The following is a 12,262-nucleotide window of genomic DNA, read 5'->3' as shown; positions in this document are numbered from 1 at the left end:
TCTTTGTCTTCAATCTGTCAGCACTGGTTAAAAAAAATGCCACTCGCCTGTAATTTCTGGTGAGCTTGTATAAAAAAAATGAGACAGCTGATGACAGTTGATGAAAGCTAACTTCACTGTGGCAAAACGCAGAAGCCTGTGGTGACTAAGGAGTGATGCTGTGTTCATTGTACTCACAGACACATACTATTTGCCATTTATTACAGTCAATTTTAACACTGATTAAAAAAAACCTGTGTGTGTGGAGGGGGGGGGGGGAGTAGAGCCAGAGGGCACTGGGCAATTCTCAGACCAACATAGCCTCTCAGACTGTGACAAATAAGATAAAGAAAATAAGAGCTGATGACAGTTATTCTTTGTTGGAACTACATTGAAATGAAACAGCGTCATTTTCACTAAAAAAGGCTCATCTATCTCATTCCCTGTCAAAATATAAAAACACAGCTGTCTAACTTTCCATTTCTGTGCAGAACAGATGGGTAGCAGTAGCACACTTCTGAGGAAGTATTTAGGCAAAGGACCATTAACCTGGGACAGCCAAACCAATAAAAGAAATGCAGACTAAAACAGAATTTTAATTACTCCTATGAATTAGGCTGGTTCTGTGTGAGTCAGTGCTGCTGTTATTGTGTCTGTGCATTTCACACAGCAACTTAGTGAAAAGAAAGAAGCCTGCATTTCGCTTTATGTTTGTTAGCTAAAGTCTGTTTAAGAGCACAAACCCTTTAAAAGCCTGTACCAAAAATGGAACTGGCAGTGCGACTACATTTGCTGTGGTATTCTGCGGGCTTGAGCACATTTTCTGGTAAACGAGTGGTAACATTACTATGAAATAAGGCAATTTACAAGTAAAATATTTGAGAGCACGAGCTCAAGTTATATTCTCCTTTTTCTGTTATTGAAAAAGCAGAAATGCTCTAAGCATTGTCTCCTGACGACATTCGAGATTAGAACATCGCCTCTAACAGATCCAGCGCTGTTTATAATGGTTATCATCTATGCTTGAACTGTCAAAAAAAGAAATAAATATTTTACAGCAGTGATTTGTATCTTAATTTCCACTTTTAGGGCTACGACTCAATTATGCCAATTTTTTCTACACGCTTAAACCAACGTATCATGGTAATTATACATGAGGAAACCTCTTAGAGCCTCGGAGCCACAGTGACCCACACTTTCCAATTCACAGCATTTCTTTGCTCTTCTCATTATTCTCCACAGAGATAGATACTTCTTGCACTAATTAGAAGCCCTGTCACTAAAAGGCCACCGCTGGGGTAATTGGGGTGATTCTTCACATTTTAATTCACCACTCAGAAAAGGACCTCTGTCGCTCGAGTGCTAATAGTGATGCATGTCTTGTTAAAAAAAGAAATGCAAAATAAATATTTACAATGAGAAAACAAAAGAAAGAAATCAGGTACCTAGCAAATTTGTGAGACTATAGCTTTCTATGTTTGTCTAATTTTACAAAATCATAACTTTATAACTATATAAACTATAACTTTATAAACTGCTAGCAAAATTTTGTTGACATTTCTCTGATATGGGTTATATATTATGTATCTGTGCAGTTTAGGGTCATTGCTAATGAGACTGAGTGACTCAGTATTTAGCACAGTTTGATCTTTTTCCCTTTTCTATTACTTTTGGTCTGCAGCTGCAGCTCTCGTCTAAAAAAACAATTCAGATCCGCATTCAGAGGTTGATGTCTTGTAGTAGGATGAGCTTGCATTTTAGATATAGTTTGCTATTGAAGGTTTTTTTTCATTATAATCTAACAAAGAGCATACACTTAGCATACACTGTGTACTCTGTAAATTTGGTTTAGATATAAAATAGTAACACTGCAGCATATTAAAGAAAGAAGTATAGAATGAACTTTTACCCTTTCACAATTTCACTCTCTCTTGTTCCAGACACAGACAGCAACCTGTGTACGAAGCACTCAGTAAAATGAGCCTCTAAAGTAAAAAAAAAATCTACATCAAATATTTTCTGTTCTCAGACTCTATTTGCAAAACAAAGAACATATCCTTTGTTTGCACAGCATGATTCAACCTGTTTTTCCCTGTAATGTTTTCAGTACCGCCAGAAAATGTTCAGCATAACTGTTCGAGAGGCATAAAGAAAATATACATACATACTTAAGGTCATTAACACGGGAGCTTTAATTTTCCCCTCATCCTTTGAGACTGCCTAAAAAAACTATTTTTAAGAATTTAGAGAGCCAAATTCATAATTAAAACAAAAATTCAACCTGTGCTAATACATGTAGATAATTCAGCCATTACTGCTTGTTTTTATCTACATTTGTAGTCCCCTGCCATAAAAATACATGTCAGAAGCTAATTGAGTTATGCATAATGACTAGGACTAAAACAATTTGTCAGCGAATGGCAGCTTGACTCTGAGAAATTATTATAGCCATTTTTCATTGTTTCTTCACATTTTGCAAGCAGAATGGATAATTGAGAAAATCATTAAGAGCACAAGCAGTAATGACATACTTGTTAGCTGGAGCTCAAATCACGATGGAAACTTTGAACATTTAGTTTCTTTCTGCACGTGACACATTCACTTATGTCATATTGGTTTTAATTGACTGGATTCTGATAAATAAAAAAGAAAAACAGGACATTTTTAAAACATATTTTCCATTAGAATCTTTCCAGAGCTCGAAATCTTGCTCTAAGTAAAAACAGGCAGAACTGCATTTATTTACGACAACAACAACCTCCAGGTAAAAACGCAGCTGACTGCAGAACAGCTAGCTTTGAGTCATTTATAGGGAGTGCAGAATTATCAGGCAAGTTGTAAAACTCAATGCATCCCATGATGCATTGAGTTTTTCCTTTCGAGTCACCTTTCTCACTCACTATGTGTTAATAGACCTCTCTGCATTGAATCATATCTGTTATTAACCTCTGTCTCTCTTCCACAGCATGTCTTTTATCCTGTCTTCCTTCTCTCACTCCAACCGGTCGCAGCAGATGGCCGCCCCTCCCTGAGCCTGGTTCTGCCGGAGGTTTCTTCCTGTTAAAAGGGAGTTTTTCCTTCCCACTGTTGCCAAAGTGCTTGCTCATAGGGGGTCATATGATTGTTGGGTTTTTCTCTGTATCTATGAAGCGCCTTGAGGCGACTTGTGTTGTGATTTGGCGCTATATAAATAAAATTGAATTGAATTGAATTGAATTGTATTTTTGAGGAATAATTTTATTATTGAACAACAACCATGTTCTCAATGAACCCAAAAAACTTATTAATATCAAAGCTGAATGTTTTTGGAAGTAGTTTTTAGTTTGTCTTTAGTTTTAGCTATTTTAGGGGGATATATGTGTGTGCAGGTGACTATTACTGTGCATAATTATTAGGCAACTTAACAAAAAACAAATATATACCCATTCAATTGTTTATTTTCACCATCCATCCATCCATCTTCATCCGCTTTGTCCGGGGCCGGGTCGCGGGGGCAGCAGCCTAAGCAAAGAGGCCCAGACCTCCCTCTCCCCAGCCACCTCCTCCAGCTTATCCGGGGGAATACCAAGGCGTTCCCAGGCCAGCCGAGAGATATAATCTCTCCAGCGTGTCCTGGGTCTGCCCCGGGGCCTCCTCCCGGTGGGACATGCCTGGAACACCTCACCCAGGAGGCGCCCAGGGGGCATCCTTGTCAGATGCCCGAACCACCTCAGCTGGCTCCTTTCGATGTGGAGCAGCAGCTGCTCTACTCTGAGCCCCTCCTGGATGGCCGAACTTCTCACCCTATCTCTAAGGGAGAGGCCAGCCACCCTTCGGAGGAAGCTCATTTCTGCTGCTTGTATCCGCGATCTCGTTCTTTCGGTCACTACCCACAGCTCGTGGCCATAGGTGAGGGTAGGGACGTAGATCGACCGGTAAATTGAGAGCTTCGCTTTTACACTCAGCTCCCTCTTCACCACGACGGACCGGTGCAGCGTCCGCATTACTGCAGCTGCAGCCCCAATCCGTCTGTCGATCTCCGGCTCCCTTCTCCCATCACTCGCGAACAAGACCCCGAGATACTTGAACTCCTCCACTTGTGGCAGGAACTCATCCCCGACCCGGAGTGGGCACTCCACCCTTTTCCGGCTGAGAACCATGGCCTCAGATTTGGAGGTGCTGATCCTCATTCCCGCTGCTTCACACTCGGCTGCGAACCGTTCCAGTGCGAGCTGGAGGCCTTCACCCGATGAAGCCAACAGAACCACATCATCTGCAAAAATCAGAGATGAGATTCTGAGGCCACCAAAGCGAAAGCCCTCCGCCACTTGGCTGCGCCTAGAAATCCTGTCCATAAAAATTATGAACAGAACCGGAGACAAAGGGCAGCCCTGGCGAAGCCCATCACCCACCGGGAACGAGTCCGACTTATTGCTGGCAATGCGAACCAAGCTCTTGCAACGGTTGTATAGGGATCGAATGGCCCGTAGCAATGGGCCAGACACCCCATATTCCCGCAACACCTCCCACAGGACACCCCGAGGGACACGGTCGAATGCCTTCTCCAAGTCCACAAAACACATGTAGACTGGTTGGGCAAACTCCCATGCACCCTCAAGTATCCTGGAGAGGATAAAGAGCTGGTCCAGTGTTCCGCGACCAGGACGAAAACCGCATTGTTCCTCCTGTATCCGAGGTTCGACTAACGGACGAACTCTCCTTTCCAGCACCCTGGCATAGACTTTCCCAGGGAGGCTGAGGAGTGTGATCCCCCTGTAGTTGGAACACACCCTCCGGTCCCCTTTCTTAAAGATGGGGACCACCACCCCGGTCTGCCAGTCCACAGGTACTGCCCCTGATCTCCACGCAACATTGCAGAGGCGTGTCAACCAGGACAGCCCTACAATGTCCAGAGCCTTCAGGAACTCGGGGCGGACCTCATCAACACCAGGGGCTCTGCCACCAAGGAGTTGTTTAACTGCCTCAGTGACCTCGCCCCCGGAAATTGGCGGGTCATTCCCCTCATCCCCAGACTCTGCTTCCTCCTCGGAAGACGTGTCAGTGGGATTAAGGAGGTCCTCGAAGTATTCCTTCCACCGCCTGACAATTTTCTCAGTCGACGTCAGCAGCGCTCCGCCAGCACTATACACAGTGCAGGTAGAGCACCGCTTTCCCCTCCTGAGACGTCTGACGGTTTGCCAGAATCTCTTCGAGGCAGTCCGAAAGTCTTTTTCCATGGCCTCTCCGAACTCCTCCCACACCCGAGTTTTTGCTTCAGCCACTGCCCGAGCCGCATTCCGCTTGGCCTGTCGATACCTGTCGGCTGCCTCCGGAGTCCCACAGGCTAACCAAGCCCGATAGGACTCCTTCTTCAGCCTGGTGGCTCCCTTCACCTCTGGTGTCCACCATTTGGTTCGGGGATTACCACCACGGCAGGCACCCACCACCTTGCGGCCGCAGCTCAATGCAGCAGCTTCGGCAATGGAGACTCTGAACATGGTCCATTCGGACTCAATGTCCCCAGTCTCCCTCGGAATGCTGTCGAAGCTCTGCCGGAGGTGTGCGTTGAAGATCTCGCGGACTGGGGCCTCTGCTAGACGTTCCCAGCACACCCTCACTACGCGTTTAGGTGCACCAGGTCTGTCCAGCGTCCTCCCCCGCCACCTGATCCAACTCACCACCAGGTGGTGATCAGTTGACAGCTCAGCCCCTCTCTTTACCCGAGTGTCCAGAACATATGGTCGCAGGTCTGCTGATACGATTACAAAATCGATCATCGACCTACGGCCTAGAGCGTCCTGGTGCCACGTGCACTTATGGACACTCTTATGTTCGAACAGGGTGTTCGTTATGGCCAAACTGTGGTTAGCACAGAAGTCCAATAACAGAGCACCGCTCGGGTTCAGATCAGGGAGGCCGTTCCTCCCAATCACGCCCCTCCAGGTCTCGCTGTCGTTACCCACGTGAGCATTGAAGTCTCCCAGCAGGACAACAGAGTCTCCAGGTGGAGCACCCTCCAGCACCCCCCCCCCCCCCCCCCAGGGACTCTAAGAAGGCTGGGTACTCTGAACTGCCACTCGGCGCATAAGCGCAGATGACAGTCAGGACCCGTTCCCCGACCCTAAGGCGCAGGGAACAAACCCTCTCGTCCACCGGGAAAAACCCCAACGTACCGGCAGCAAGCCGAGGGGATATTAGGATACCCACCCCAGCCCGCCGCCTCTCACCAGGGGCAACTCCAGACTGAGACAGAGTCCAGCCCCTCTCCAGGAGACTGGTTCCAGAGCCCAAGCCATGTGTAGAGGTGAGCCCGACTATATCTAGCCGGTACCTCTCAACCTCACGCACTAACTCAGGCTCCTTCCCCACCAGAGAGGTGACATTCCATGTCCCCATTGCCAGTCTTGGCAGCCGGGGGTCAGTCCGCCAGGGCCTCCGCTCCTGGCCGCCACCCGGCACACAATGCACCCGACCCCTATGGCGCCTCCTGCGGGTGGTGGGCCTGCGGGAGGATGGGCCCATGTCTCCTCTTCGGGCTGTGCCCGGCCGGACCCCATGGACTAAGGCCCGGCCACCAGACGCTCGCCCTCGGGCACCCTCCCCGGGCCTGGCTCCAGGGCGGGGCTCCGGTAACCCTATCCCGGGCAGGGTAAACTGTTCCCTCGGTGTCCTTTTCATAAGGGTCTTATGAATCGCTCTTTGTCTGGTCCCTCACCCAGGGCCAATTTGCCATGGGAGACCCTACCAGGGGGCAAAAGTCCCCAGACAACATAGCCCCTGGGATCCCTGGGACACACAAACCCCTCCACCACGATAAGGTAGCGATTCAAGGAGGGGTTTATTTTCACCAGTGAAACCAATATAACATCTCCACATTCACAAATATACATTTCTGACATTCAAAAACAAAACAAAAACAAATCAGCGACCAATATAGCCACCTTTCTGTGCAAGGACACTCAAAAGCCTGCCATCCATGGATTCTGTCAGTGTTTTGATCTGTTCACCATCAACATTGCGTGCAGCAGCAACCACAGCCTCCCAGACACTGTTCAGAGAGGTGTACTGTTTTCCCTCCTTGTAAATCTCACATTTGATGATGGACCACAGGTTCTCAATGGGGTTCAGATCAGGTGAACAAGATGGCCATGTCATTAGTTTTTCTTCTTTTATACCCTTTCTTGCCAGCCACGCTGTGGAGTACTTGGACGCGTGTGATGGAGCATTGTCCTGCATGAAAATCATGTTTTTCTTGAAGGATGCAGACTTCTTCCTGTACCACTGCTTGAAGAAGGTGTCTTCCAGAAACTGGCAGTAGGACTGGGAGTTGAGCTTGACTCCATCCTCAACCCGAAAAGGCCCCACAAGCTCATCTTTGATGATACCAGCCCAAACCAGTACTCCACCTCCACCTTGCTGGCGTCTGAGTCGGACTGGAGCTCTCTGCCCTTTACCAATCCAGCCACGGGCCCATCCATCTGGCCCATCAAGACTCACTCTCATTTCATCAGTCCATAAAACCTTAGAAAAACCAGTCTTGAGATATTTCTTGGCCCAGTCTTGACGTTTCAGCTTGTGTGTCTTGTTCAGTGGTGGTCGTCTTTCAGCCTTTCTTACCTTGACCATGTCTCTGAGTATTGCACACCTTGTGCTTTTGGGCACTCCAGTGATGTTGCAGCTCTGAAATATGGCCAAACTGGTGGCAAGTGGCATCTTGGCAGCTGCACGCTTGACTTTTCTCAGTTCATGGGCAGTTATTTTGCGCCTTGGCTTTTCCACACGCTTCTTGCGACCCTGTTGACTATTTTGAATGAAACGCTTGATTGTTCGATGATCACGCTTCAGAAGCTTTGCAATTTTGAGACTGCAGCATCCCTCTGCAAGATATCTCACTATTTTTGACTTTTCTGAGCCTGTCAAGTCCTTCTTTTGACCCATTTTGCCAAAGGAAAGGACGTTGCCTAATAATTATGCACACCTGATATAGGGTGTTGATGTCATTAGACCACACCCCTTCTCATTACAGAGATGCACATCACCTAATATGCTTAATTGGTAGTAGGCTTTCGAGCCTATACAGCTTGGAGTAAGACAACATGCATGAAGAGGATGATGTGGACAAAATACTCATTTGCCTAATAATTCTGCACTCCCTGTATGTTGTTAAGACCACTAATTATTCCACACACAGAATATTCATACCAACAAGCAAAACATCACACACATGCGTACACACAGGCATACAAAGGTCAGGCAAAATATACCCCTTGTTGATTACATGCTGAGATCAGAACTGCGGAGGGAATTGCAACAATATTGTAACAATTAGACTGCCCTTGAAGCTACCTAACAGCCCTGTGGCACCACTGCTTAAAAATGCATGTGAGCAAACGCACACGCAGTCAAGCACACTTGGCTACACATATTTAAAAAGCTTCTTCTTTATCCTTGGCATCAGGAACAAATTTTAACCACAGTGCAGTCTTGAGCCACTCCTCATTTCTTTATGTTTTGCTTTGAAGGAACCAGACTTTCTTTTTTTAAAATAAGGTCTTTGGGCTTTCAGAAGGTCTTTAAGAGGTTTTCTTCGGACATTGGCTTATTTTTTAGTGATTTTCAATCTAGTCCTTGTACCCGAGCTCAGAAATCTCATGAGAAATGGTTTTAGTGGAAGGGATGATGTAAAACAAGCAATCCTTAAGAAGAGACCAGAGGAAGAAAGGTTATGGAAGGCCCAATAACTGGACTGAAAATCAGTGGCATCAGGTGCTATGGAGCAATGAATCCAAAATTAAAGTTTTTGGTTCAAAATGTCATAAATGAACACACAAAAGTGTAATCACATTTTGATCCATTAAACACAGCTAACAGGGATCTGAATGGCAAAAGCTTCATTTTTTCAGCATGACAGTGATACCAAACACACTGCCAATGTAGTAAAAGCATAGCTGGACAGAACAAACACACAATAAAACACAATCAGCCACAGATTGGCCTCTTCCGTGTCCAGATCTCAATATTACTAAAGCAGTGTGGGATCATCTTGACAGAGAACACAAAAAAGGCAGCTAACACCAAAAGAAGATCTTTGAATGTCCTTCAAGAAGCCTGGAGAACTAATCCTGAGGACTACTTAAAGAAATGACTATACATTTTGCCTAGAAGAGTTCAGGCAGTATTATACTAAATTAATGTAATGAATAAATAGATGCTGAACATTGACTTTCACGTTTGTTAGAACTGTACAAACTCTGTTGTTGCCATTGTTGCTGTATTTTCATGTGTGTTTCAGTAAATGGCTGCACATATTCTATCCCTAGTAAATAAATACTATACTGCCAGAAAATATAAATAAATACAGGTTGGCTCAAGAGTGCTGAACATCAGCATCTCTTTGTTCTTTCTTTCTTGTTTTTTATTTCAGTAATGTTTAGTGTGTACAGTAATCAAACTTTATATTCTTTAACACAATCATAACTATATTAAAGTGCCAACTTATAGGCCAACAAAAGCCAGCAGTAGCTGGTGATATACAAGCACGTTATTGTATGTGAACAGATGGACATTGAAGAAGTTTAAATGATTTTAAATGGCAGGAAAACAAATCTTCACACCATTTATAAAGCACCTAAAGATCGAAGCACCACCGAGGTGTTGTAGCAGAAGCAGAAATAGGCAAGTTAACCACTGTGAGTGATTTGATGCTTCTCTGCTAAGGGATTGATGGCCGCCATACCACTGTTAGAAACTGCTAAATAACTCAGAGTACAAATCATGTTGTTGCTCTCAGTGCTAAAGGTGCAGCGGCAAGTTTAAGACCTCAAAATCTTAACTGGTTTTATCTAAGAGTTTGTTTTGGGAGGAAATCTCAGGCCTTTTAGTTCAAAGTCGTAACGTTCAAGCCTATGTGTCCAAAGGCTTTATTCAATTTAACCTCCGTGCAGTCATGCTGCGATTATAAAATAAACTGTGACAGAAAAACCTTTCTCAGGGTCACATTTCAACCACAGCAGACGGTAGAATGTTTTAATAACTGAGGTCACGCTGGAATGAAGAGGAAATAGCTTCTCAGATAGGAACAGAATTGAAGTCTAAGAATCTAAGCGTGTTCTATAAACAAAGAAATGTGTCCATACTGATGGAGATCTGCATTTTAATGTAATGTCATTAATTGCTTAACTGCAGGTGAAATATGTATTGACCCTTTTAGCCTTCACAAGTGATTTGTATTGTTTCATTCTTCCAGCACAGCCGGCTAAAGCTATATTTTGCTGATATTGGTGAGACCGGCAGCATATTTCCCTTGAGTGCTCAAATGCAATTTTATGTGTGAGCTAGAAGTGGCAAGGCTGTCTCACGGTACATAGATGTGTGAACAGTAGCGAGCTCACACTCACGCACAAATGAAAAACACACAAACCAACATAAATGCAAACAAAGGCATATGAAGTGCTTTGTGTGAAAATCTATGATGTATTATTCAAAATTCGTTGCTCTGTGTACGGCTGATTCATTTGTTGAGATTTAGGGGGAAAGAGCTGAAACTGGCTGGCATCCAAACACATACTGTAGTACATTCTGCTCCAGAGTAAACCTTACAAATAGCCATACAAACCTGAAGTGTCTCCTGACGGGATTGTCATCTGTCAGTGTAACCTGCTTTGCATGACAGACATGTGAACAGTCACTCCACACTACAAAAGCACACCACCGACTCCTTAGCATAATCCCAAAACACTGACATGACTGTATACCTCTGTACTCACATCCCAATTATCCAGGCCCTATGTAGAAACACACAATGCCTACAGCACCCTGCGTAGCATCCCACATGGCATCATTAAAGTCAAACAAGCTGCCTGAATGTTTGATGTGCCGCTCTCCTCACCCTCTCCATGTGCCAGGGCTCTCTTCTCTCAATCATCTCTTTCTTTCTTTTTTTTACAAATCCATTTTTGTCCTGTCTTATTTTTCTCTTGTTGTTACATACAGCTTCACTTTCTCCATCACACTGTCATGGTGTTTTTCGATTATACTTTGTTCACGGTTCATTGTCAGTTTCTCTTATATCTGACAACAGCGTGCTTCAAAGTTTGCTGTCTGTCATCACAGTACAGAGTGAGAGGAATGTAATGTGAGAAAAAAAACACCTTATTTCCAAAATAGTTCATTATTACTATTGATCTCTATTACTGGAGCCTGACCGATGTATCTGCAGGGGTCATCGGCCATTATTAGCTATTTAAAGATACCTGCACTTATAATAGCCATTAAAGGAACATTTAAAAAATAAAGAAGAGACCAGAGAAAGACCTGTTAACCAAGGTGTGAATTCTGATATCGAATAGTCTGTCCACTAGGGAGGCCTCTGAAACTTCTCAGATGGAAACGTGTTTGCAAAGCTGCAAACACAACAACCAGCTGATCTGAGCAGAGTCGGGCAACGCGTAAATTAATAATCCACAACTTGTTCTGAATATAAAATGGTATTAAACATGTTTTGTGTGTCTGATACGAAATAAAAATTATTGGCCAATATATCGCATGTTTAGATCACCAAATATCGGTATTGGTATCCGCCTTAAAAATCCTATATAACTCAGAGTCTATTTATGAAGAGTAGAAAATCTTGAGTTGAGCGCAAATCCAGATATCAGAACTGTTTTCATGTGCTAGAGCTGTTTTAGAATGAATTTTTGCTATAAATCCAAAGAAATAAATCCATTTCCTCTTAGGTCAGTTTACATTTTGAGTAATAATGATGCAAACATTTAAATACCATCACTTCACTCAGTGCAAAAAACTGCTCCCAGGCTCTTATCAGTACAATTTTGTAAGACTACACATTAATAAGATTTCCACAGTGCAGGACCAGAGAGGACAGAATCTATTGATATGATGTGCAGACATAATTCAGGATCAACAACTAATCCATGATATCGATCTGTCTATGCAGCTCTTTGACAGTAAGCACCGACTAATGGCACAGTGTGAAGGTTAACTATAACAAAGTCGGAGTAAGAGGAGGGTTTTGTGCCTCAGTGCTTTGCTGCTATAAACACACATTTTCATTTTACAATTATATGCTTGTTATTGACGAAAGCCCTCTAGGTGGTTATACAAACACTCTAGGGTACAAAAGGACAAAAATACGAAGGGAATTGTTGAGCAGAATTCAATTAATCCTTTTTTTTACCACGGATAACAAGAAAATTACTGTTTACAACACAGTTGAGTATAAATTTAAACATCAAACTTCTCTCGATAGCTCAGTAAAACATAAAACGTTTAACAAACAGAAACC

At 44.1% G+C, this 12,262-nt stretch overlaps 1 protein-coding gene across 3 annotated transcripts in view; it reads right to left on the bottom strand.

Moving 5' to 3' along the window:
• Positions 1-12,262, bottom strand: part of edil3a (EGF-like repeats and discoidin I-like domains 3a) — a 126,852-nt gene that overhangs the window by 39,353 nt on the left and 75,237 nt on the right. The window lies entirely within an intron of this gene.

Source organism: Maylandia zebra, linkage group LG12 (assembly GCF_041146795.1).
Source record: "Maylandia zebra isolate NMK-2024a linkage group LG12, Mzebra_GT3a, whole genome shotgun sequence".
Classification (NCBI taxonomy): domain Eukaryota; kingdom Metazoa; phylum Chordata; class Actinopteri; order Cichliformes; family Cichlidae; genus Maylandia; species Maylandia zebra.
This window is presented reverse-complemented; position numbering and strand designations above follow the sequence as displayed.